Consider the following 27,948-nt stretch of genomic DNA (forward strand, 5'->3'; position numbering starts at 1 on the left):
CCCACCTGGTAAGGATCCCATACCGAGCAGCAATATTCTAACAGAGGACGAACGAGTGTAGTGTAAGCTGTCTCTTTAGTGGACTTGTTGCATCTTCTAAGTGTCCTGCCAATGAAACGCAACCTTTGGCTCGCCTTCCCCACATTATTATCTATGTGGTCTTTCCAACTGAAGTTGTTCTTAATTTTAACACCCAGGTACTTAGTTGAATTGACAGCCTTGAGAATTGTACTATTTATCGAGTAATCGAATTCCAACGGATTTCTTTTGGAACTCGTGTGGATCATCTCACACTTTTCGTTATTTAGCGTCAACTGCCGCCTGCTACACCATACAGCAATCTTTTCTAAATCGCTTTGCAACTGATACTGGTCTTCAGATGACCTTACTAGACGGTAAATTACAGCATCATCTGCGAACAACCTAAGAGAACTGCTCAGATTGTCACCCAGGTCATTTATATAGATCAGGAACAGCAGAGGTCCCAGGACCCTTCCCTGGGGAACACCTGATATCGCTTCAGTTTTACTCGATGATTTTACGTCTATTACTACGAACTGCGACCTTCCTGACAGGAAATCACGAATCCAGTCGCACAACTGAGACGATACCCCATAGGCCCGCAGCTTGATTAGAAGTCGCTTGTGATGAACGGTGTCAAAAGCTTTCCGGAAATCTAGAAATGCGGAATCCCCTGTAGATAGCGGCCATTACTTCGTGCGAATAAAGAGCTAGCTGCGTTGCACAGGAACGATGTTTTCTGAAACCATGCTGACTATGTATCAATAGATCGTTCCCTTCGAGGTGATTCATAATGTTTGAATACAGTATATGCTCCAAAACCCTACTGCAAACCGACGTCAATGATATAGGTCTGTAGTTAGATGGATTACTCCTACTACCCTTCTTAAACACTGGTGCGGCCTGCGCAATTTTCCAATCTGTAGGTACAGATCTATCGGTCAGCGAGCGGTTGTATATGAGTGCTATGTAGGGAGCTATTGTATCAGCGTAATCTGAAAGGAACCTAATCGGTATACAATCTGGACCTGAAGACTTGCCCGTATCAAGTGATTTGAGTTGCTTCGCAACCCCTAAGGTAGAAACTCATGCTAGCAGCTGTTCGTGTTTCAAATTCTGGAATATTCCATTCATCTTCCCTGGTGAAGGAATTTCGGAAAACTGCGTTCAATAACTCCGCTTTAGCGGCACAGTCGTCGGTAACAGTACCATCGGCACTGCGCAGCGAAGGTATTGACTGCGTCTTGCCGCTTGTGTACTTTACATACGACCAGAATTTCTTCGGATTTTCTACCAAATTTCTAGACAATGTTTCGTTGTGGAACCTATTAAAGGCATCTCGCATTGAAGTCGGTGCCAAATTTCGCACGTCTGTAAAATTTAGCCAATCTTTGGGATTTCGCGTTCTTCTGAACTTCGCATGCTTTTTCCGTTGCCTCTGCAACAGAGTTCGGACCTGTTTTGTGTACCACGGGGGATCAGTTCCATCTCTTACCTATTTATGATGTATGAATCTCTCAATTGCTGTTGCTACTATATCTTTGAATTTGAGCCACATCTCGTCTAAATTTGCATAGTCAGTTCGGAAGGAATGGAGATTGTCTCTTAGGAAGGCTTCTAGTGACACTTTATCCGCTTTTTTAAATAAAATTATTTTGCGTTTGTTTCTGGTGGATTTGGAAGAAACGGTATTGAGCCTAGCTACAACGACCTTGTGATCACTAATCCCTGTATCAGTCATGATGCTCTCTATCAGCTTTGGATTGTTTGTGGCTAATAGGTCAAGTGTGTTTTCGCAACCATTTACAATTCGCGTGGGTTCGTGGACTAACTGCTCGAAATAATTTTCGGAGAAAGCATTTAGGACAATCTCGGAAGATGTTTTCTGCCTACCACCAGTTTTCAACGAGTATTTTTGCCAACATATCGAGGGAACGTTGAAGTCCCCACCAACTATAACCGTATGAGTGGGGTATTTATTTGTTACGAGACTCAAATTTTCCCTGAACTGTTCCGCAACTATATCATCGGAGTCTGGCGGTCGGTAGAAGGAGCCAATTATTAACTTAGTTCGGCTGTTAAGTATAACCTCCACCCATACCAAATCGCACGGAATATCTACTTCGACTTCACTACAAGATAAACCACTACTGACAGACACAAACACTCCACCACCAATTCTGCCTAATCTATCTTTCCTGAACACCGTCTGAGACTTCGTAACAGTTTCTGCAGAACTTATTTCTGGCTTTAGCCAGCTTTCTGTACCTATAACGATTTCAGCTTCTGTGCTTTCTATTAGCGCTTGAAGCTCAGGGACTTTCCCAGCACAACTACAACAATTTACAACTACAATGCCGACTGTTCCTTGATCCAAGCCGGCCAGTGGGGCCGATCGGTTCTAGGCGCTTCAGTCTGGAACCGCGCGACCGCTACTGTCGCAGGTTCGAATCTTGCCTCGGGCATGGATATGTGTGATGTCCTTAGGTTAGTTAGGTTTAAGTAGTTCTAAGTTCTAGGGGACTGATGACCTCAGATGTTAAGTCCCATAGTGCTCAGAGCCATTTGAGCCCTTGATCCAAGCACGTCTTGTATTTGCCATGCACCCTTTGAGATTGCAGCCGACCCCGTACTTTCCCGAGGCCTTCTAACCTAAAAAACCGCCCAGTCCACGCCACACAGCCTCCGCTACCCGTGTAGCCGCCAGCTGAGTGTAGTGAACTCCTCACCCATTCAGCGGAACTCGAAACCCCACCACCCTATGGCGCAAGTCAAAGAATCTGCAGCCAACACGGTCGCAAAACTGTCTGAGCCTCTGATTCAGACCCTCCACCCGGCTCTGCACCAAAGGTCCGCAGTCGGTTCTGTCAACGATGCTGCAGATGGTGAGCTCTACCTTCATCTCGTAAGCAAGACCGGCAGCCTTCACCAAATCAGAGAGAATTTCGTCAGATCCAAAGCGACACACGTCATTAGTGCCGACATGTGCCACCACCTGCAGCTGGCTGCACCCTGTGCTCTTCATGACATCCGGAAGGACCCTTTCCACATCAGGAATGCCTCAACCCGGAATGCACACGGAGTGCACACTGGATTTCTTCCTCTCCTTAGCCGCCATATCCCTAAGGGGCCCCATTACGTGCCTAACATTGGAGCTCCCAACTACCAATAAGCCCACCCTCTGTGATTGCCCGGACCTTGAAGACTGAGAATCATCCTCTGAAACAGGGCAGGCAGCTGCATCTGGCTCAGCCAGAGAGAGCGCCTGAAACTTGATTGTCAGACGCACCGGGGAGGCTTTCTGATCAGCCTCCGGGGACGTCTTTCGCTGCCTGCCACGCCTTGGAATGACCTCCCAATCAACCACAGGCGAGGGATCAGCCCCACTGCGGGCAGCAACCGGGGCAACCACAGCGGCAGACCGATCTGGGGACAGACGGGACGAGGTTGATATCCCCGTGATAGCCAAGTCTGGCTCCCCACAGTGGCGCCCATTGGCAACAGCCTCAAGCTGCGCGACCGAAGTCAGCGCCGCTTGCAGCTGTGAGCGAAGGGATGCCAACTCAGCCCACATCCGAACACAGCAATCACAGTCCCTGTCCATTCTAATCGATGTTGAACAACAGTTACTGAAACACGAGTCAGTGCCTAGATAAGGCAAGGGAAACACGCAAAGAATGTATTAACTAACCTGTACAAATGCCTAAAAACTGCGCTACAATCTGCCTGAATTTACGATTACAGTAACTAAAACTCGAAATTACATCTCCTATACGAATTTAAGTAAGAATCTACGAAGTAAACACTAAAGCGCGATGCTACAACTCTCAAATACTATAATACGCCCGAAATTTATGAATTAAACAATGCAAGTACCCAAAAACACGCAAAGAAATTAAGAATTAAACTATGTAACAAATAAGTAAGCTAGGGGTATACGACTTGCTGCTGCAGCTGCTTATCCAACGCCGGCAGGGAGCACTGTACATTGAAAGTACTCTCTCAACAGTAAACGTGACAAATAGTAAAAGTTTAATCTAGGAACAACGACTATGATCGTTAAGAGACTGAAAATAGCGATGGTTACATCAAAGAATAGACATAGCTCTGCAGAATCAACTTATAATACCTCATTCAACAAACAACGAAGTTCGAAAGAATCGCCGAAATAAAGGACAACATTTGATGTTTCCATGTTCTTACAGCGGCCCGTTCTGTAGTGTGAACAAAGAGCAGAAGAAAGAATGAATGATCGTATAACAAATGAAGTCTACATCTCGAAACGACTCATCGAAACAGCATTTTGTGTCAGTATACCAAGTGATTAACATACCACCAGCATGTCAGCATTTATACTTAAATGAAATATTTGAAGTAGTTCCGCAACCTGAAGCACCTCTCCTGGCATTGAGACTTCTTTAGCTCAATAAACCTAAATGCCAACGTCTTACGACGCTACAGATCCTTCTCACTCTACAGAAAACTACGATTCATCGATCACGCTTGTCAATAACTCCAGGGACGTACCTTCAGTTTCAACTGTTGGGACTTACGTTCAGCTCATAAACAATGTCAAATATTTTCTTGTTATTATTAGAAAGATGTCTGTGTAATTTTATATACATATTTTTTCTGATCTTGTAGTTATGGCGATAACTACTTATACATCTACGGTAATTTGGAAAACATTTTCGTATGAATTTTGAATCTAACTTAGCTCAGGGTCACATTAAGTTTTTCTTTATACAAGATTGGTATCTGGGCTTTGCAACCTTCACGGAATATTTCTACATAAGCTCGTGAACGTCATAGAAATGACTTCTGTCGAATCTGGAAGTACCTAATGAACCACTCCATTAAAAATACAACACCAGGGCCAATTCATCGATAAGTTTCGTTTTGTCCGTGTATCCGCTTGTCCAGTCTGATACCTTACATTTTGAAATGTGACTAAATAAAGCTAGCATGTCAATTTTCTCATCAGATGCTGGCTCCATGTGGGACACTGGCTGCGGAACTCACTCTCAATGCGTGTTCGTAATGTTCGAAATGCGGTGCTCCGCCAGTGCTTCGATGTACTGTCATGCACAGAGTCGCCTGCATCCCAATTTGCACCTGACCTTACGCATCCATGAGTAACATTACGCTGAGTCAACACGTTATTCTGCGCAGACTACGAGGTCGGTGAACGCTCCACGGTATGAGTTGCTCTTGTAACTGTGTCGTAGAAATTAGATTTGTGATTTTGAGTATAACACAGTAACAAGAAGTGATGCTGTTATGGGTAGAAAGCACTGATGAGCAAAAATACCGTGACTACTGCCCACCGCGAGATTGAATGCTAGCTGGTGGAATGACGGGACCATGACCGCGACGCGGCAAGGAAGGTATATGAGTGGAGCTCAGGCGAATGGGAAATCATTCTAGGAACGCTGCGGGCTGCAGATCAGAAAATGCACTGACTTAAAAAATTGCAGCAAAAGAGCAGAATTCTATCGCTCGGCTCTTGGGAATGGATATCTCTGAAACAGCGTAGCTGTTCACGGGCTACTCTCATGAGCATGTATGGAGAATGTTTGAAGAATGTGAAAGCATGTGTAGAAGACGAGATATTGGACGTCCATGTCTCATCACACGCGTCAGTTAGTTTCATGTTCCATAGATCGTTTGCATGATTAATTGTGATTGTATGGAACGAGACATTTTATATCCAAGGAAGACATACAGATGTGAGTTAGTAATTCATATCCACCACTTTTTACCCGTTATAGTAACAGAAATTATTCTACGAAAGAAGATGCCGAGAAGAAACTTTGTCCGTTTATTTACACATTTTACTTTGCAGTCTGTCAGACAACTTATAGCACTGGGTAAGTGAACTAAAATTTCGGGGGCAGCAGTGTGCACCCATTTTTCTGCTAAAGACAAACTTAATGTGGCGTACTGAAAGTAATTTTTTATTCTAGTACTGTAATTATGTACTTCATGTTCCTTTTTAACAGCAGTGCATCATTTACAACAAATTTCATAAGCGAATAAATATTCCGTGAAGAAACAGCCAAAATGCCTATCTCTTTAAACAGATGTCTACAAGATGATCGTGGTTGAACACCATCTGTCATTCTTACAGCACGTTTCTTAGCAGCGAAGGCTTTTTTAAAGATGAGTTTCCCCAGAACATTATTCCATATGATATTATCGAATGAAAACATGCAAATTATATCAACTTACTGATTTGTCTCTCCCCAAGATTTGCAATGACTCTAATAGCAAATCTGACCAAACTAAGTTGTTTTAGGAGTTTCAAAACGTGATTTTCCCAGTTTTTAATTCTCATCAATATTGACACCAGACAATTTTGAAGTTTTCACATAGTTTATTATTTCCCACCTTGTGTTATATTAATCATTGGTGTAGTACCCCCAGATGTGCAGAAGTGAATATTTTGCGCCTTTTAAAAATTGAAGATCCTGGCAATTCGCAGAAAACGTGTCAATGATACTTTTAAGAATACTGTTTAAAATTTTTTCTATTATTGTACACATGCTTCAACTGATTGCAATACCAGTCTCATCCGCTAAAAGAAAGAAATCTACTGATTATATATTAGGCGGTAGATCGTTTACACTTATGAAGAATAATAGTGGACATAAGATTGAGCCTTGTGGAACCCCATATGTGATCTCACTACAGTCAGAATAATGTCTCCAGGTTACATTGGTGGAACCCCTAAGTAAAACTGTCCGTTGGTTGGTTACACAATCAATTCCATAAAACCACAGTGTATATGGGAGAATATTGTGATTCACACAGCCAAATACCTTAGATAAGTCGCGGAAAATACCAACCGACGCTATTCCGTTATTTGATTGTTGTAAAATTTTGTAGGTGAACATGTAAATGGCGTTCTCAGAAATTCTGAAATTCAAATTGTGATTTACACAGGATATTATTGTTGCTCATATAAGATAATGTTCTATAGTACCTCACTTTCTTAAAAATTTCTGTACCTATAACGATTTCAGCTTCTGTGCTTTCTATTAGCGCTTGAAGCTCAGGGACTTTCCCAGCACAACTACAACAATTTACAACTACAATGCCGACTGTTCCTTGATCCAAGCCGGCCAGTGGGGCCGATCGGTTCTAGGCGCTTCAGTCTGGAACCACGTGACCGCTACGGTGGCAGGTTCGAATCCTGCCTCGGGCATCGATGTGTGTGATGTCCTTAGGTTAGTTAGGTTTAAGTAGTTCTAAGTTCTAGGGGACTGATGACCTTAGAAGTTAAGTCGCATAGTTCTCAGAGCCGTTTTTTTCAGTCAGCAGGTCGCAGCAGAGTTAACCCACGGCTGGATATGGTGCTGCCGAACCTCCATAAAACTCATGTTTCTGTGTGTAGTTTCTACTCCTGTTTCCTCCCAGTCAAATATAATGCAGTAATATCTGTCTTTAACCAGGTTGTTCACTATTAAAATACCTACTATAATAACCTGATCCTCTCTGTCAAAAGTTATGTGGAAATTATTTACGTCCTCTGTCACGTGGCTGGATTCACAGTAGTTGTGACCTTGTACCCTGTAGCTAATTTATCCTGTACCATCTGGCCTACAAACCTGCCATGGTTGCAGTCTAGCAGCAAGACACTTTTCCTCCTACACTCTTTTGGTATCGCCTTGTCCTAGGTTTCTTTGCTAGAAGTCTGCCGCATGCTACTGTGACCTCCAGCTGGACGAGGCATTTCTCCTCCTACTTCGGGTAACAAGCTCAAATTGAGAGGAAGAAGTTAAAGAACTGTTCCCTTTTCACCGTTTGCCTGTTGCGTTTATCCAGTTCCTAATATTCTTTTCCCCCTTCAATGTATCTAGTCCTAGTACCTCGTATTCTAATTCAGACTAAAGGGCATAATGCTATGACTACTGCTCACCGTTTCTCTTGTCTTATTTTGTGGAACATACAGTTCAATGGAATAGCCTCATTGAGTTCCCCATTCAATTTCCCAATATAATGAAACCAATGAAACTTCAGCCCAAAACCTACACATACCACTCCCTGTCTGCCTACTCCACGGTACCATCCACACTTATAACGAACTGCAACACAGATTAAACACTCAATAATAGAATTAAATCACTTAACACACTTTACACTACAGGAATTTTCGGTATTTATGAGCTGCTAAAAGTAGTCCTACAGGTCAGTGCTTCAGGTTTATAATATAACTTAAAAGGTTAATTATTTCCACTTAGAGCAAGAACTGAGCACTCAGTTAATTGCGTTATCTCTTAATTAACTTACTAACAATAAAATGTAACTTTTAATGCAGCTTTAATGTACATATACTGTGTGAAAACAGTCAAGTAGTGCGAAGTTTCTGAATCAAACAACTTATGATTTACGCTACTTTCCTGAAATATATACTTAACAATGACGGGGTGGGCTCTACGTAAATTTCTGGATATATAAAAACGACAATGAAACGGGATTCTCTAAGTTTACTGCCCCCAAGCGGAGACGAAAATACGACTACAGTCCGGCTTTACGATCTTCTCGCGTTTTGTGAAATAATACACACTGAAAAGTGAAACCTTCAATAGTAAGCACAGAAACACATTAGTACTCATATTGAATGAGTAATCTGTACCAAACTAAATGTCATTACAAAATAAATAACATATATCTGTGAGAGCACGTAAGGTCAAGCGTCTCGCCCTGTAATGTAGAATAGGCGGCAATCTCTGGCGGAAATGACGACAGAGTAAAAACCTTTGCAGACACAAGTATTTCAGCGCAGCTTGTTGAACGTGAGTATCTGCAGCTGACACTCCCTACATGTTCCCATTTTCACCTAACAATGTCGTCAATTTCAGTTACAATGGGCATGATATGATTGAGTTTAGACCATATGCCAGGTGTTCGGATGATTCTCGGTCCTTGAAACACCAGAGCGATGATCGCGTCTGGATGCACCAGACAACGTCTGCTCGAAACATGCTCCATGCCATGGTCACAGGCCACGGGAAGATGCATTATGACATAGGGATATTCATTTAGGCTTCTTTAGGTCCTGTGGCAATAATCCAACGCACCATGATAGTTGTGGACTACTTGAACATTATTGCGGGCTACATCCATCCCTCGTCTGCGACGGTATTCTCTAGGAGGATAATTGTCCATGTCAGAATGCCAGAATTGTTCTATAGGGATTTTAGTAGCACGCTACTGACCTCACGTTGGTGTATTGGTTACCAAATTTGCCTGATGTATTTCCGATATAGCACATCTGCGACACTATCGGACGCCGGCCGAAGTGGCCGTGCGGTTAAAGGCGCTGCAGTCTGGAACCGCAAGACCGCTACGGTCGCAGGTTCGAATCCTGCCTCGGGCATGGATGTTTGTGATGTCCTTAGGTTAGTTAGGTTTAACTAGTTCTAAGTTCTAGGGGACTAATGACCTCAGCAGTTGAGTCCCATAGTGCTCAGAGCCATTTGAGCCACACTATCGGACGCAGGCTCCGTGACTGCAAACCACCAGCCTGTAATTTACGAGAATTTCGTAGCGTGTGCGTAGAAGTCTGGAGGCACATACCTGTGGACTCCTACCAAGGTTTTGTGGGATCCATGCCAATCAGAATTGCTGCTGTACAGCGTTCCAAATGTGGACCAACATGCTATTATGCAGGTAATGCTAATGCCTTATCGCATCAGTGTATCTTTCCATTTAATCGCTGTTGTAATTAATGACTAAATGCACGGGAAGGCGGATGTTGTCAACCGCGAACCAGACTTAGAAGACGGGAGTGCTAGATACACCTTGTAAGCACGCTATACTTACTGGTGATCGGTGCTCCGAACGATTCCTTCCGGATGTCTTTGCAAATCACCTTCAGTATCTTTGGAAGGTTAGTCTACGCTGGGTATGTAGCACAACAGCTGAATAACAACCATTTCCACCTAGCTCCACTGAGACGTTAGAACTCTCATTTTATATTTTTGATCTACTGTCACCTGAATTACCCAGATTCCTACGAGTTATCTAATTCCCGAGCGCTCCCTACCGACCTCTAACCGAACATGCCTTAACAGCACAACCAAATGACTAGCACAGCCAATGCAGCACATCGAACAGATCTGCCTAACCAACTGACACTGCATACTTGTGGCACAGGGTTTCAACTCCACCATGTTTCTTGTTATTATTATCGTTATAAAATTAATTTACTGCAGTGATGTTGACTTTTTTATCTTACCTTCATCTGCCACGCATTCCTTGTATTAATATAGATAAGGCTGTCAGCACAAGCAAATTCGTTGGCTATATAATCTGATGGCTAAATGCAGGCACCCATAGGGTCGCCATATTTGACATGGATGCGTTTACTGAGCAACGCTACAAACGAACAAGCGCCGTCTTCACACAGTGTGTAATTTGAAACAGAACGCGATCGTCCATCTTTTGCTAAATTAATATATGGCAGTGAAGAAATGAGCGACAATGAGGAAATTATTGTTGCTTGTGTGCTACTCGATGAAGAATAACAGAAGAAGAAAGCCAACGTAAGAGACTTCGTGTGACAAACATTTACAGCAAAATATATGATCATGGGGAATTCGATGCTTCATTTATGGATTTTTATCAAAGTAGGCCTTTTTTCAGTACAGTATTACCCAATAACTCCCGAGAAATTTTCATGTCTCCTTGAATTAGTTTTGCGTAATCCGAAGAGAGGAAAACATGTCTTTAGAACTGTCGCAGCACAGGAAACATTATTACTAATTTTAAGGTAATCTAAAAATTAGACTTTATTTTGACATTTAGCAGTATATTTCAAGTTTAATTTAACTCAATTTTAAAGCAAAGGATTACTTGCAATTACTTTTAACTTGAGAAGAAAATTTAAGAAATTTTCTACGTAATCGTCCACATTTTTCTGTCTAATACTTTATATCTCTTTTCTTTCCAAGTATTCTCTAAGACCTACATCTGCGAATTCTTCTTCGTCACCTCATTTTAATTTTATATAAGTATTTTAACTTGAGGGTATGTCACTGTTACCAGACTCGTCTTCATTTCAAGAATATTAATAATGCCCTCCAGTTTAGAATGATCTTACGCACAGGTTGAGGCGTTCGAATATTTGACTGATGTGCACTTTCGTCGTGAATTAACGAAAGAAGACTGGCAGTCCGATTTCGAATTTCATAGGTCAAAGCTTTCTTCCTGTCTAAAAAGTACTTTAAAGACCATGTCTGTGCGGCTGATCCCGGCGGAGGTTCGAGTCCTCCCTCGGGCATGGGCGTGTGTGTTTGTCCTTAGGATAATTTAGGTTAAGTAGTGTGTAAGCTTAGGGACTGATGACTTTAGCAGTCAAGTCCCATAAGATTTCACACACATTTGAACATTTTTGAATGCTCATGTGTTTCCTCTCGTCATTGCTGTTTATTGCTGTTATTATATCTTCGTTAGTGATTGAAGTATTTGGACTATTTAAAGCTGAAACGTACTTTTAAATTTCTTAAGAGAGTGATAAGTTTTCTAACATTCATTGCATCTACTATTACACGCCTGCGCCTATCGTAAATGCCGCCGTTCGATCGGTGTCGTATCGTTGACTACGCACAATTCGCCTGTGACATCATACACACCAGTCTCACGCACCGAATACGCTGCCTCTTCGACAACGCTACCCATGTTCCATCGGTCGGCTGATTTAGCACGGCCGCATGCACGTGCTCCCTTTGTAAACGCTGCAGGGAATATGGCACTGCGATTCATGCGGACAGCCCACTGAACGTGAACCTTAATGTGTGCAGCTGCCATCACCATCCAAAGTGTGGGTGAGTTACAGCAATACTAACGTAATGAACAGTGTCTGTAGGACCGCATTCTCGTCAAAGATTTTACGTAGACGCTACATAGCTGTGACCGTTCCTTGCTAGTATAGACGTCTACCTTTATTTTTTGTGTTATTGTACCCTACCATTCTCTTAGTGGTAAAAAACAACTACACTCCCCTTGACATAAAGGGAATTGTTAGAATGTAGTCAGTTTAACATCACTCTCGTAACACCTGTCTCCATAATTATTGTTGTCCACGATACTTTCTGTACTTTTTCCATCTAGCTTGAAGAACTGCCACCTGGGTTACTAATTATTTCTATTGAGGGGCGGACATGTAAAGGGTTTATCACTCGCTGCCACAAATTACGGCTAACCAGGAAGCACTGTTGACACATGCAGGGTAAGCAGTAAGTCGTCACGAACCACTCTATCGGCTGCACTGCCAGAAGACCATATTGAAGAAGTTGACAATATTGACAGGGCTCTGTGTCAAAATCGCAAGCACGACGCAGGATCCGCTGACGCACAACCACGTAAAGCTCACTGGGAGTAGGTTAGACTGGCCATTCTGACACATTCCGATGTATACGATCCGCGACTGAATCTTCTGTAGTGGACCCACAATATATGGCTGAAATAGCTTTCTTTGCATTGTTTATATACTGTCAAAACGGCTAGTCACCATCTCCATTTTAGGAGTTTGCAATTACTTACAGTTTAAATCCAGGTTAAGCTGTTTATACGTCATCATATTTTTTTAAAATTATTAGGCTTATTGTATTGTAATAATCCATAAATTATTATAGTTTTATGTAAATATATTCATTTATTATTTTCAGAAGGAGTTCGATTTGTGTTACTAATAACTAAACTGTGGGTTCTCTGTTGGTTATAATTTGATTTCCTGAAGAAAATATCTGAATTTCGTGTCTTTCTACAAATTTATTCGTAATTCTTACAAGTTCAAGCGATCGCAACAAATTTTCAGATATGTCATAGCCGTGACATACCAGTCATGAAAGAATGCGATATAAGCCATGAAAGAACGCGATACAATTGCGCACGAATTTGACGGTAAATTACATCAGCGTCTAGTTTTTCCTGCCGCCACAACGCGCACAGATGGGACAAGTAATAGTGGTGCGACGCTTTCGCATAAACTTAGGAAGTCCACAAGATTGTCAATGACACTCAGATTCAAAGAATTGTAGGCACTGGCCGTACTTTTTGTTGTTCCCAAATGTTTCTAATATTTATCGGTAGAGAATTAGTCATAAGGTAATTGAAACAGTATTAAGTAACACAGTAACTAGAACACTGGAAATTTGTGGTCCATTGATCAGATGTAGTCACTGCGGTTAATGAAATTTAGATTGAAAGGCCATTTCAACGTAATTGAAACACACGAAAATATCACTGAGATTCTCCAGGTAACCCTTACAGTTTCTCTTTTTGTGACTGTAGATTCTCGCGTTTTTGTCGTTTACTGACTCTTCTTCTCCTCGATTCGATGACAGTGCAAGGAATCAGCTTCAAGATCAAATTGGAAATTTGTGGTAAGGTCTGATGTTAGATTACGAACGACTTCCACCAGTCCCAAGCATAATTTAATGACATTAAATATGTTATAACAGTTCTTGTAGCATAGTTCTTGCATTAATTTGTGAATAATGCATATTTTGCTTTTCCCCGTTTATTCCCTGTAGTCGTCACAGAGAAAGGAAAGTATCAATTGGATAATAAAAATAAACATTTTTCATACGCCAGCCATAACCAACAAAAGAAAAATTAATGCGTTCAGGCACTTCACAGTAATTACCAGTTTTATTTAGACATTACTGGAATAGAGAAAGAAATGGCCAAGGCCGTTGTTTTGCATATTGTGCTGCTTACCAGACGTACTTGATCAAATTCGTAACATGTGGTATTGTAGATTCACAATGCAGCGATGGTTGAATTTGAACAAAACTGTTCCACCGATAAACCTGGATTGACAAAGCGCTATCGGAAACAGTATTGCCAGACAGTTATCTGAAAAAGGATTTACACTGTTGAAAACTTTTATTAATCTGGAGGCTGAATCACACCATAACTAACCTAAGGACATCGCACACATCCATGCCCGAGACAGGATTCGAACCTGCGACCGTAGCGGTCGCGCGGTTCCAGACTGTAGCGCCTAGAACCGCTCGGCCACCACAGCCGGCTGCTCATTACAAATTACGATCGCGTAGTGCCGTGTTATCTGCTTACTGATGTGGTGTCTACCAAGGGTATGTGCCCGCCACGTTACACAAGAACTGTCTGCAACAGCTGGGTTGGGCTGAAATTAACCCCAACCGCCTGGCGAGCTAGAAATTTGGCAAATTTCCATGATTTTTAAAAATGCTTTCAGTGTGTCCAAGCAGCTAAAATTTTAACATTGTATTTCTTTCCGTGTGATCTTCCTCTATAATGAATTCAATGCAGGTTTCAGCATCTTAAATTGAACATATCCCTCGTTAATTATACCGGGTATGTACAGACAGATACAGAACCCGGCTCAGTTCTGTATGTGTTGTAAATCATTAACACTATCACATTTGCAAATGAGACTTGCGAATTGTGTAAGAACAGATTTCACGATTCGATCAGGATTCGTCCATAAAATAATTTCTTCGCTAAATGTGTCGCAGGTACATCAGACAAGGGAACCAGAAACCGTGCACTCTAGTTGTTGTTTGGATCACGAAAAGGGCGCCAACTGAGTTTCGGGTGACTTCGCAGAAAATGGGAAGAAATACTAGAAGCGTTTTGTCTTACCTACTTTGTGGCTACCTAGAATAGCCCGTTCCGATAAACCACACTAGGTCAGAGAGCACGGCATAGCGCCGCTGGCCAGAGCAGGTGCCGCGACATCACAGCCCGCAGACGGCGCCCCAGGCTCATGAAATTACTCATCCACACCACTAAACAGGAGCCGGAAGGCCCCTACAACTTTCAGCTGATTCGTTGCAACTTCGAGCAAGAAGATAGTCATTATCCTTGTATCACTAATCACAGTTCATTTTAATGTGTAAAGATTTGAAAGAACAATGGCTGAATCTTGTGGTGTGGTATTTTAATAACCCAGCAATAATTCTGGTGATTTTACTATTGATGTGGGTCTACTTACATTTTGTGAGTCATAACACAACGTTAACTGACTATTCGGCTTCTAGTCAAACTTATTTTTATCCACCAAATTGGGTGCTACAAATGTTTCTCAAACTTGAATTCCTTCAACTGTTTTGATACGTCATCTAATATGCCGCTATCCAATTTTGCTAGTTTGTTCCGTTTGTATATCCCAAAAAGATTTTTTAATCATTTAACGTTTTTGCCGGCCGGTGTGGCCGTGCGGTTAAAGGCGCTTCAGTCTGGAACCGCGTGACCGCTACGGTCGCAGGTTCGAATCCTGCCTCGGGCATGGATGTGTGTGATGTCTTTAGGTTAGTTAGGTTTAATTAGTTCTAAGTTCTAGGCGACTAATGACCTCAGAAGTTAAGTCGCATAGTGCTCAGAGCCATTTGAACCATTTAACGTTTCGTAAATGTGCTGTAAATCTTACTAAACACACTGGATACAGTTGTTAGTCAGGCAAAATCTACGGCAGCTTGTTGAACAGTAATACCTTCCTTAGTTTTTATATGAAAACTCTGAAAGATTTTTAAATAAAAGAATCGTTATTAACGTTCTACGTATTCATTTTTCATGTTTACATGTATTCAGCCTTTTTTCGCTATATGGCTCCGAATTGTAGGGTGTAATATGGCAGCGTTCAACGTAACTATGTCGGTGCGTGAGAAACAGTGTGCTGTAATCGAGTTTAGAATTCGAAGCGTTGGTCCACACGTGGAGCACCCCATCCTATATTATGACAATTTCGGATTACAAATGAGAGCTGCAACATGTGTAACAATCAGACGCTTTGAGTTCACTGTCATCGATCAACCTCCATACAGTCCGTACTTCGCCCCATCCGATTTCTGTCTATTGCCAGACCTTAAAGAACAACTTCGAGGACTGCACTTTGACAGCAATGAAGTATTGCAAGCAGAGGTCAGGTTGTGGCCCGGTCAACAAAGTCAAAAATTCTACAGTGACCGGGTGTAAACAAACTGTCCGAAAGAACAGACGCCACATATACAGGGTGTTACAAAAAGCTACGGCCAGACTTTCAGGAAACATTCCTCACACACAAATAAAGAAAAGATGTTATGTGGACATGTGTCCGGAAACGCTTGATTTCCATGTTAGAGCTCCTTTTAGTTTCGTCAGTATGCACTGTATTTCCCCGATTCACCGCCAGTTGGCCCAATTGAAGGAAGGTAATGTTGACTTCGGTGCTTGTGTTGACATGCGACTCATTGCTCTACAGTACTAGCCTCAAGCACATCAGTACGTAGCATCAACAGGTTGGTGTTCATCACGAACGTGGTTTTGCAGTCAGTGCATTGTTTAGAAATGCGGCGTTGGCAGATGCCGATTTTATGTATGGATTAGCACGGGGCAATAGCCGGGACGCGGTACGTTTGTATCGAGACAGATTTCCAGAACGAAGGTGTACCGACAGGAAGACGTTCGAAGCAATTGATCGGCGTCTTAGGGAGCACGGAACATTCCAGCCTATGACTCGCGACGGGGGAAGACCTAGAACGACGAGGACACCTGCAATGGACGAGGCAATTCTTCGTGCAGTTGACGATAACCCTAATGTCAGCGTCAGAGAAGTTGCTGCTGTACAAGGTAACGTTGACCACGTCACTGTATGGAGAGTGCTACGGGAGAACCAGTTGTTTCCGTACCATGTGCAGCGTGTGCAGGCACTATCAGCAGCTGATTGGCCTCCACGGGTACACTTCTGCGAATGGTTCATCCAACAATGTGTCAATCCTCATTTCAGTGCTAATGATCTCTTTACGGATGAGGCTTCATTCCAACGTTATCAAATTGTAAATTTTCACAATCAACATTTGTGGGCTGACGAGAATCCGCACGCAGTTTTGCAATCACGTCAACAACACAGATTTTCTGTGAACGATTGGCAGGCATTGTTGGTGATGTCTTGATTGGGCCCCATGTTCTTCCACCTACGCTCAATGGAGCACGTTATTATGATTTCATACGGGATACTCTACCTGTGCTGCTAGAACATGTGCCTTTACAAGTACGACACAACATGTGGTTCATGCACGATGGAGCTCCTGCACATTTCAGTCGAAGTGTTCGTACGCTTCTCAACAACAGATTCGGTGACAGATGGATTGGTAGAGGCGGACCAATTCCATGGCCTCCACGCTCTCCTGACCTCAGCGCTCTTGACTTTCATTTATGGGGGCATTTGAAAGCTCTTGTCTACGCAACCCCGGTACCAAATGTAAAGACTCTTCGTGCTCGTATTGTGGACGGTTGTGATACAAGACGCCATTCTCCAGGGCTGCATCAGCGCATCAGGGATTCCATACGACGGAGGGTGGATGCATGTATCCTCGCTAACGGAGGACATTTTGAACATTTCCTGTAACAAAGTGTTTGAAGTCACGCTGGTACGTTCTGTTGCTCTGTGTTTCCATTCCATGATTAATGTGATTTGAAGAGAAGTAATAAAATGAGCTCTAACATGGAAAGTAAGCGTTTCCGGACACATGTCCACATTACATATTTTCTTTCTTTGTGTGTGAGGAGTGTTTCCTGAAAGTATGGCCGTACCTTTTTGTAACACCCTGTATAATTAAGGTCAGGCTTGCCAATGACCCCTTCAGTGGAGATGCCCTCTACGCTCGGACTCATAGGGGATTTGACAAAATGCTTCGAGTAATCAAAATAATGGGCAGGGGCACTACGTCATTAGTGTGTGGATAAGTTTAGAATGTGATCTGACGGGAGATGTACTATGATAGTCCGTGCAGTTGCGATAACCACTGTGTCCGGATAGCATAGTGGTCAGAGAATCTGCCCTGTGAGCAGAAGACCTGCGTTCGAATTCTGGTCCAGCACAAATTTTCAACTTTCTCCATTGATGTAAATGAATACTCACTAGCAGCTAACTGTCAACAATTCCTTTGCGTCTTGATCCATAACGGCTACAGGATCAAACTGGTGTTGGTTCTTTCGGACATGTGCGATGAATATAATTAAGGTGAGGTTGGCGAGTGATCCCTTCAGTGGATATTCACACTGCCGCGAGTAATGAGAAAAATGGGCAGTGCTCACTAGCAGTTAGATGTAACTAATTCCTTTGGGTCTTGATTCGTAATAGATGAAGGATCAAAATCGTATCGGATTCTTCGAACATGTCCGAAAGAATTGGCACCACGTGTGTGTATGAAAGCGCCATTTAACATGCAGCTTTCAAGTTGTCTCATTTGTTGGTGTATTAACACGGACTGTCGAACACGTCTAAAAGGAATGGTGGTGCAGCATCGAAGATAGGCTAATACGGCTTGGAAACACTGGTGGTGAAAAGATCCTAACTGACCAAGAGTGAAGACACCTCAATGACAGCCGGCTTGCCTAGATACTGTCAATCTCAAGCGGTTTGCGAGCGAATAGCGATAAGGAAGCTGCATGAGAAGGACCTTTCGACCGCGGTGCTTTGTAAAATGATATTGGTTTGAATGGCACCTAGATTTGCTCGTTTTCAATCGGCCAAACGACAAAAAAACTAGACTTTAGTAGATCAGTTGTATTTAGTGTAGTCTGAATTGTCGTGATTTTCCCTCTTTTTCTAATGATACAGGGCGTAGAGTGCACAGACAGCTCTAAGGAACATGTAATTCGGAGTGTGTGGAAGATTTAGTTGACGTGGAGGAGGGCATTATAGACGGAGCACAAGCTCGGATTAGGGAAGAATGGATGAGGAAAGCAGCCGTGCCCTTTCGAAGGAACCTTTCTGGCCTTTGCCTTAAGCGATTTAGGGAAATTACGGAAAACCTAAATCTGGATGGCTGGAAGAGGGTTTGAACCGTCGTCCTCCCGAATGAGAGTCCCGCGTGCTAACCACTACGCCACGTCGCTCGGTTTTAGTTTCGGCCTGAGGTGATTTTGTGATGGTCTTGAAGTGTCAGTCGTACCATGACTGGAGCCCGCTCATTCAGATTATTGTGAAAGTCGATCAAGATGTATATTTCAGAATTCTCAGTAATCTGGCGTTACCCTTTTTCTTCACCTTCATTTTTAGTATACGGTGAACACTTCTGTCTTTCATGATGGAAACAGCTGTGTTTACAGGGTAGCGTCCATACATTTCTGGCCGAAGAACACTCAGGCGCCGACTCACAACTTGACAGTTCTGCTAAATCACATGATCTTGAATCACCCCTTAAATGTCTGGAATTATTTAGAACAGGGGGTGAGAGATGGGAGTCATCATCCCTGCAATTTCGAAGTTATTTGGGATCTAACTGTCAATAACGAACTTCAGCTTCAGCTGGGTATGACATACCGGATGGTTATAGTTAAACTTTCCCTATTTAACACGTTATAACACGGAAACTAATTACTATACGAGTACCAAACTTGGTAGCATTAATGTCGAGGATATGGGGAAGAGATATAATGCAGAATCAATTCAATTGAAACACTTGTAACGTGCTGCTGCGGTACATCATACCACTACATACCGGTACCAGTGCCGCTACGAAAGGGGCTCAATATGGCGCCCATCAGTGTCCAGAAGAGTCTGTAAGTGCGGGATGGCAGAACGAAGCATGTCCGTAGGTATGCTGGCTACCTCTCTCGATGTACTGCGATTCCGATCAGCACAAGTGTGAATGTTCCACTGGTAAACCCTGTCCTTCGGGTAGCCCTACAACCAGAAATGACAGTGAGTGAGATCAGATGATCCTGCGGGCCAAGCATTTAGAAAATATCTGCTGATAATTCGATCGTTTCCAAATGTGTTTCGGAGAAGCAGTTGAACTTCACCAGTGATGTGCGGTGGGGCCCCATCTTGCATGAAAACTGTTGAGTTCAATGCGCCTCTATCCCTTAGGCGGGTATGACATGATGGAGAAGCATATCGTAGTAGCGCTGGCACGCCACACTGGAAGTCTTCGGTCCTTGAGCGCCAACCAGTTAAAAAAAATTTAAAAAAGTGGGCTAATGACGAACGTAGCCGTGGAGCCACGCCATACGGTGACACGTTCACCATGCAGAGGAACTACATGCACAGTGACTGGAGGTGAAGATACCCACACTCGGCAATTCTGTGTGTTCACCTCACCCGTCAGAGAAAAATGAGCTTCGTCTGTCCAAAGGATGGTCCAGGGCCAACCCTCGTCAACTTCAAGCCTTGCATGAAAGTGGAGAGCGAAGTCAACACGTCGTTGTGCGTCCTGTGGTGCAAGCTGCTGTACGATATGGATCTTGTACATATACCAATTGAGAATGGTTCGAAGCACCTTCCGTACAGTGGAGCAAGGGATGTTCAACTGTCGTGACACAGCGCGCGCAGTGACTGACGATCGGGAATTGCACGCAGCGTTGTCTGCCATAGCAACAGCGACTTCATCAACCACCTGTGGTGCAACCGGTCGTTGGCCTCTTCCCGGAGCGACGTCCAGCTCTCCATGTGATTCAGACTTCTTCATCATGCTCCGCACAGCAGGTGGAGAAAGAGAACCCTTCCGTAATCCCTTCAGCAGGCGATATCCTCGAAGTGCAGCTCCAGCATCACTGTTGTTTTGATACCAGAGCTTTAGCAATAACGCCCTGTTCCTTTGGTACAAGCTCATCTTGACACGTCAACAAGTGCGCTGCAACTGGCGAGGTGCGTGAGAATATGAATCACGATAACATATCACGGCACCCGATGACCATAACTGGAACTGGGCGGTGGTGCTGTGACGCATAGAAATCGTGCACCCCTTACCCTGGACATTAATGTCACCAAGTTTGGTACTCGTATAGTAATTAGTTTCCTTGTTATAACTTGTTAAATTTGATTATAACCACCCGAGGTACATGAAGGAGCTTGTCAAATTCTTCATTGCCGGATTAAGACCACTACCACGGCTAGGGGTAATCTTAGAAGGTATTGGCATGATGTCTCTTTGAGATGACTAATTTCCAGCATGCTTAATTACCGCAATACTGAACAGAAAGTCTAGTAGTGCGCTAAGCAGCTAACTTTAAAACGGTGATTGGAGTTCCTTTCTTAACGTTCAGACAACGAAATTCAGGCGTTCTCTGATCCTAAGAATAACTATGGAAACCTACATCACGCTACAGTGGCGCTACACTAGACTGCTTAATTCAGTTTCGGGAAAGACTTTCGTAAAGTGGTGCTACACTGCCCAAGGCCTTCAATCAGGGCAGAAGATAAACGTGGCGTTGTGATGACGTGGAGATTCCTGTGCAGCACTTTTCTGACTTGATACAGCGTCGCCCACGTGGGTACAACGTCCCCTTAATTGTTGGCTGACATCACCCAAAACATACATAAACACAAGAAACATGGAGGCCGCTGATGGGCCGAAGCGTGTGAGGCCAGGAACGACACTGTCACTGGTCCGCGAGTCTCGCGGCATCAACCCCAGCTAACGGTCGCGTGTCGATCATGGGTCGCACAAAGCGCTGCACTACGTCTAAATTATTGTCAATTAATATCAGCGTCATAGTCAACAGGCTACAGAGACGGTCGCGAAACTGTTGATAATAGTAATTATTAAATCAGAAGTGAATGTTATGATACAAATCTTTGCAACGTGTTATTAGGCACCATTGGATTAATATACTGTTTAATATCGGTGATTATCAAAATATTTTGATACTGTGCAGTGGCAGGAATTCCAGACAGTTATTAAAGCTGGCAGCCTTAAAACTTTCTTGAGGTGTTCATTACTGAAACCAAGTTCCTCTCTGTCCTACGATTTCACTTAATAGTGGCCCGGCATTTCAACGAGTCCAGGAGCTGGCGCTATCAACTGATGCAAAAGGCACATCATCTGTACAAGACTTCTGGTAGCAGACCTCTGTGAATAACCTTGGGGAGTTTTGAGGGATATGCAGATCTCCCAACACACCTCTCTCGTGTATGGTCGGTTTACTGCAGCTAGACGCAGGAGTACATACTTACCAACGGAAGGAGAGTTTTGTACTCCGCCCAGTAGCCACCTACCTTTCTCACTGATAAAGCGATGAAGGCTTCGTCGAGGGAGGTATGAGCAACACTATTTGTTTAATGTGCGCGAGCAGTATTCACTTTTCCGATCAAAATAAATTTAATTCAACACATGGCAGCAATTTTAGTGTACCTTTATACGAAACGTATTTTTCTTCCCTCTAATAAGTATATATTTTCATGAGTTCCTAGTTAGTACAATAACTGGAAAGCATCTAAGTTGAATTTATGGCTCTATTTGCTTTCTTTTGGATTTCGATGACAGCGCATTCTGCTTTAGCCAAGGGCCTTGCTGCAGTGATACCATCAGTTCCCGTCAGATCTCCGAAATTAAGCGCTGTCGTGGTTGGCTAGCATATGGATAGGTGACCGCCGGGGTCTGCCGAGCGCTATTGCCAAGGGACGTGCACTCAGCCCTTGTGAGGCCAATTGAGGAGCTGCTTGACTAAGAAGTAGCCGCTCCGGTCACGAATACTGACAATGTCAGGGAGAGCGGTGTGGTGGCCACTTGTCCCTCCATATCTCCATCCAATGACGCCTATCGGCTGTGGATGGCACGGCAGTAGGTCGGTGCCGTTGGGCGTTCCGAGTCCGGCTCGGATGGAGTTGTTAGTTGAGTTACATTCTGCTTTGATTGATCTGTCAAACTACTGACATAAGTTTAATTGGATGGCACTGACCCTCAACACTTTACTTCGTCTCCACCAGACTTCTCTGCTAAATAATCGTGAGCTGGAGGATCCGTTTCCTAGTCATCCTGAAAATTTTCAAAGTGGGTATCTCTGCTACTACACAGTGCGATCCGGAGGTAGGCCTGTGGATAACATTCAATACTGTCTCTCATCGGCGACCCAGCTGAGAGTTAAGGTAGGTGTGTGACAGGGATCCTCAATCCTTTCAGTGCTATAGACGTGATATGGGGCACTGTCATTGAGTATAATATTTCTGCTAGTAGTGAAAGTTTAATGGTTTGAGCTCTTGATGTATTTGGATCTACGACATGGCCCAACGTGGTGTATTGGGTGGGGAAAACTAACACAGAGGAACGGTTGAGAAACACTGACGTTAATTTGTTCAAAATTGGTATATGAACTGTTTACAGCTTAGTTAATTAAATTTTTGTGTGTGTTCCGTGGATCATATTCGTGACAGCTCGCTATGACGTGGAACGTGACAGTAGATATATTTTCTCTTTGGAAACGTAGCTACATGCTTTCCACTTGCAAAGCTGTATGGTTTAAAAGCTTAATCTACAACAAAAGTTTATACAGGTAATCCATCCACATACTGACACTACCTGCTCAGAAAGCCATCTACAGAATGTAGTTTGTTTCTAAATTTTTCACTACCTGCTACCACCTTTAATTCGTAAGGAAGTTGGTCAAATAAATGCATGTCCCCATACTTTTCTTTTCCCATTATACGGTAATTTTAAATATCAGACACTAGATGTTATTCCTGTTCCTTGTTTTAATATTTGTGAGGAAAACTGATCAGCCAGAACATTATGACCACCTACCTAATAGCCGATATGTACACTTTTGGCACGATAACAGTGGCGACGCTTCGTGGCATAGAAGCAATGGGGCCCTGGTAGGTCACTGGACGGCGTTGGCACCACATCTGCACACACACAAGTCACCTACTTCCCATATATTCCGTGGAGCGGGCGATGAGCTCTGACGCCACTTTCAGTCACATCCATCATGTGATCGATCGGGTTCAGACCTGACGATTTGGGGGCCACCACATCAACTGGAAGTCGCCACTGAGTTCCTCTAACCACTCCATCACACTCTTGCACTTGTGACATGGCGCATTATCTTGTTGCAAAATCGCACTTACGTCGAGGAACATGATCGTCATGAAGGGCTGTACGCACTCCGCAACCAGTGTACGATACTCCTTGGCCGTCATGGTGCCTTGCGCTACTGGACCCATTGATGCCTGCTTGAAAGTTCCTCAGAGAATAATGGATCCGTCGCCAGCTTCTCTATGTACCGCAGTACAGGTGTCAAAGAGCTGTTCCCCTGGAAGACGAAGGATTCGTGTCCTCCCATGAGCATGGTGATGAAGGTATCGGGAGTCATCAGACCATGCAATGCTCTGTCACTGCGCCAACGTCCAGTGTCGATGGTCACGTGCCCATTTCAGTTGTAGTTGCCGATCTCGTGCTATTAACTTGGCACATGCATGGGTCGTCGGCTGCGGAGGCCCATTGTTAGCAGTGTTCGTTGCAATGTGTGTTCAGACACATTTGTACTCTGCCTAGCATTAATGTCTGATGTTAGTTTCACCACAGTTCACTGCCTGCCCTATTTTGACAATCTGTCCAGCCTACGACGTCCGACATCTGTAATGAAGAGTGTCCGCCCAAACCCACGTCCTCTGAAAGTGTTTCACCTTGGTTTCGCCACGTGTTGAAGATACTCACCACAGCACTCCTTGAACAGCCATCACAGCCTGCCCTCAGTCAAACTCAGCTAGATCGCGCGCCTTCCCCATTGAATGCACGGACAGAACGCTCTCTGATACTTCGTGCCCCGTGCGTGGGTCTGATTGCCGTTTTAGCCAGGCGACGCTGCTATCGCCTGGACGCGTTCATATCGATAGTAGGACGTTTGTCATAATGTTCTGGCTGATCAGTTTAGACTGCTGAATACTAAGGCTGCCAGATTACTCACAACGCAATTCTTGAGAGGCTAAGTGCGATATGCGGCTGCCGTTAAAATGCCTGATTCTCCTCACAGTTGCCTACTTAAAGCGCCATACGGGCATGGATACCTGATATCATCCTGACAGCGCGTGTTTGTGTCTACACGTGGAATTACCACAAAAAATTATTCCATATGACGTCAATGAATGAAAGTGGCTCCGAGCTGAAACATAAGTACGCAGTCGAGGGTAGCGACGGTACACGTGAAGTAAGCTTTCATAATTAAAGTAAGCTAATTTTAGAATGTTTTAATCACTCAGATCTGCCATAACGCAAACGTTGCTCAACTCAATTGTTTATTAAGATATATAATAACACTTTCCAGTTATAGTTTTGATCAGTATGCTAACTCAGGAATTTTGAATAATCCACTTTGTTCAAAATTCAACGGATATTTGTTTCTCTGTGTTCTATTATGGACGTTTACCAAGAATCAGTTAATAACACTTTTGAATATTTCATTTATATTTTCTTTGGTGTTTCAGCTCTGTTGGACTTGATTATTACGCGTGCATCATCAGCAGAAGACCAAACAGGACGCTATTTTCTATCAGTCAGATTTAACCAATTACTCATGACACGTTGAATACCATTAATTTTAATTTCTGCAAAAGAATATTGAAATATGTATAATTATATGCCTTAGATGGATCACAAAACATCGTGGTAGGTGAAATCTTGTAATTTATATATTTTAATATACGGTCTGTGAAACAGCACATGATATGCTTGTGAAGAGATCCTCGTGGAATCCAAATTGTGGCTGAGCTGGAATCTTGTAATCTTGGTCAACCATTCTTAAATTCATTATCTTTTCCAAATAAGCTGGCAAAGAGATTAAGATTGAAACAGATCGATGATAGCTAATACTGCCAATTTTCAAAGGGCAATCTAGGACACATACCTTGTGAAAATGATACATTAAACATATGGATGAATACAGCAAGCCGGCCGGGGTGGCCAAGCGGTTCTAGGCGCTACAGTCTGGAACCGCGCGACCGCTACGGTCGCAGGTTCAAATCTAGCCTCGGGCATGGATGGGTGTGATGTCCTTAGGTTGGTTATGTTTAAGTAGTTCTAAGTTCTAGGGGACTGATGACCTCAGATGTTAAGTCCCATAGTGCTCAGAGCTATTTGAACCATTTTTTTATTACTATACCAACTATGTGAAAGAGTTTTTTTTGACACTGCTCTTGAAATGTTATCAACCACATGTGGATCTAGTTAGCTACTATCCTGGAAGGCGCTGGAGTGATCCGGAATTGTTTGAATGACTGGGGTCCTAACTGTCGCATGTGCTGCAATATTTTACCTTTTGAGCTACGTGAATTTTCCTGTTATGTTTTAGTATTAGGGGACAATTTCAAATCATCAGGAGTACTCTTGGAGAATCAGGTGATTAGGACGGGTGACAGGGACAGGAAATCGTGTTCGACTGTTGCAAACGTGTTATCCGAAAATTACGTTGAGTAATTAATCAGGAAGTCTGCTCGTGAAGGTAAAATCTTAGATTCCACGTCACCAACGGGCTACCCGGTAGCCCACAGTTCAGCCACTCCGTAAACATGGACTTCATTGATTTGGTCGGTGAGGGCGGCTGGCATTCTCTAGACGGTACAAAATAAATATTTCATAAAAACAGAAGAATCCGGATAACATCTTACAATTGGGTTATTCGAAGAATCTTAACACGCAGATTTAAAGTAGCTGGAGGATATACCAGCATTATAATAGCACGTGTCCCGGAAGAAGGAAGAAAGAGTGAAACTGATAAACTTTAGAAGACCTTGCAAAGCGTCCTTGATTCCATAAATAAGAAATATTATACTTTAGTAGGAGAGATAAATGATCAGTTGTTAATCAGAATTCAAAAATTTTACGAGGCTTTGCGAACTTAAATTCATTGTCAATAGAAAATAACTTTTTCAAAAATAGAGAGATGAACAAATTTATGTGGGCATCCCGCAGATGTTGATCAATAATAAATAATTCAATACCAAATGAAAAACTATTGCGTAAAAATCGACGGTAGGAAGTTTGGAGAATGATAAAAGAGATTTTTAAACTTTTCTAGAGGCCTTACAGAACTGTAAAATTCAGAAAAGCTCCTGGAACTGACAATCTAAATAGGCAACTTTTCAAATACCTACCAGAAGAAGTTAATATATGATTTAGATTTTGATGGCAGCAAAAAAAGTTACCAGTGGAGTGGAAGAAAATAATAGCAATGCCCATTTTCAAAAGAGGACCAATAACAGACAGTATAAATTAGAGGAATAAGTCTCTTACATATGGCATACAAAATACATGCGACGACAGCAGTAAAGAGAATGAGAAACATCGTAGACAGCATGTTACTAGAAGAACAAACAGATTTCCGGAAAGGAAGTTCATGTTAAAACAAAATTATATCATTAAAAGAAGTAATAAATAAAGGAGAGAGTACGATTTAAAAATCTGCATAGTCTCTGCAAACTACAGTAAAGCCTTTTACAATGTACACAGAGGAAAACTATGCAATATTACGGAAAAAGGGTAATATCATTACATCTCATCAAAGTTATCCGAAATACTTGCATATGTCGATCAACGATTGATTTAAAGACAGACTCTGGAAATATCTCCCAAGAAATATTAATAAAGTGTTCAGACTAGGGTCTATTTCACCGACGCCTTTTAATTTATGTTTAGATAACGTTGTGAGGGAATGGAACCAACGGATTGTGACATTTGATATAAATGACAGCTGCGAAGAAGGAAATTGTATGTAAACACTTTATGTTTGTTGACGACGCGATTCTAGTTGCTGATAATGGAGATAATTTACAGACAGCGCTATATGAACTATATAAAATTGCAAAGCAGCCATTATGTCGACAAATATCACCAAGTCCATTGCATTCCAAGGCCCACAACCTTTAAGATTTATATTCATGCTTGAAAACAAAACTGTTGAACAAGTTAATACCTGCAGATTCTTGGATTGTATCATATTATATTTCAGTCTAGTGGATACTGAAAAAAAGATTCATGGATTCAATGTAATATATAGCATGATCAAAAGAACTCTAATAGAAAAAGTACTAATGCACCAATGCTAAAATTTTATTCTTCTTCTTCCTTCTTCTTCCGTATCCGGATGCAGCAACTATATCTTCCCTTCCCAGTACTTAGCAACGTAGTTTGCTTTGTCATTGACTTTCAAAATATCATCTTTAGTGCATGTTATAGA

Source organism: Schistocerca nitens, chromosome 3 (assembly GCF_023898315.1).
Source record: "Schistocerca nitens isolate TAMUIC-IGC-003100 chromosome 3, iqSchNite1.1, whole genome shotgun sequence".
Taxonomy (NCBI): domain Eukaryota; kingdom Metazoa; phylum Arthropoda; class Insecta; order Orthoptera; family Acrididae; genus Schistocerca; species Schistocerca nitens.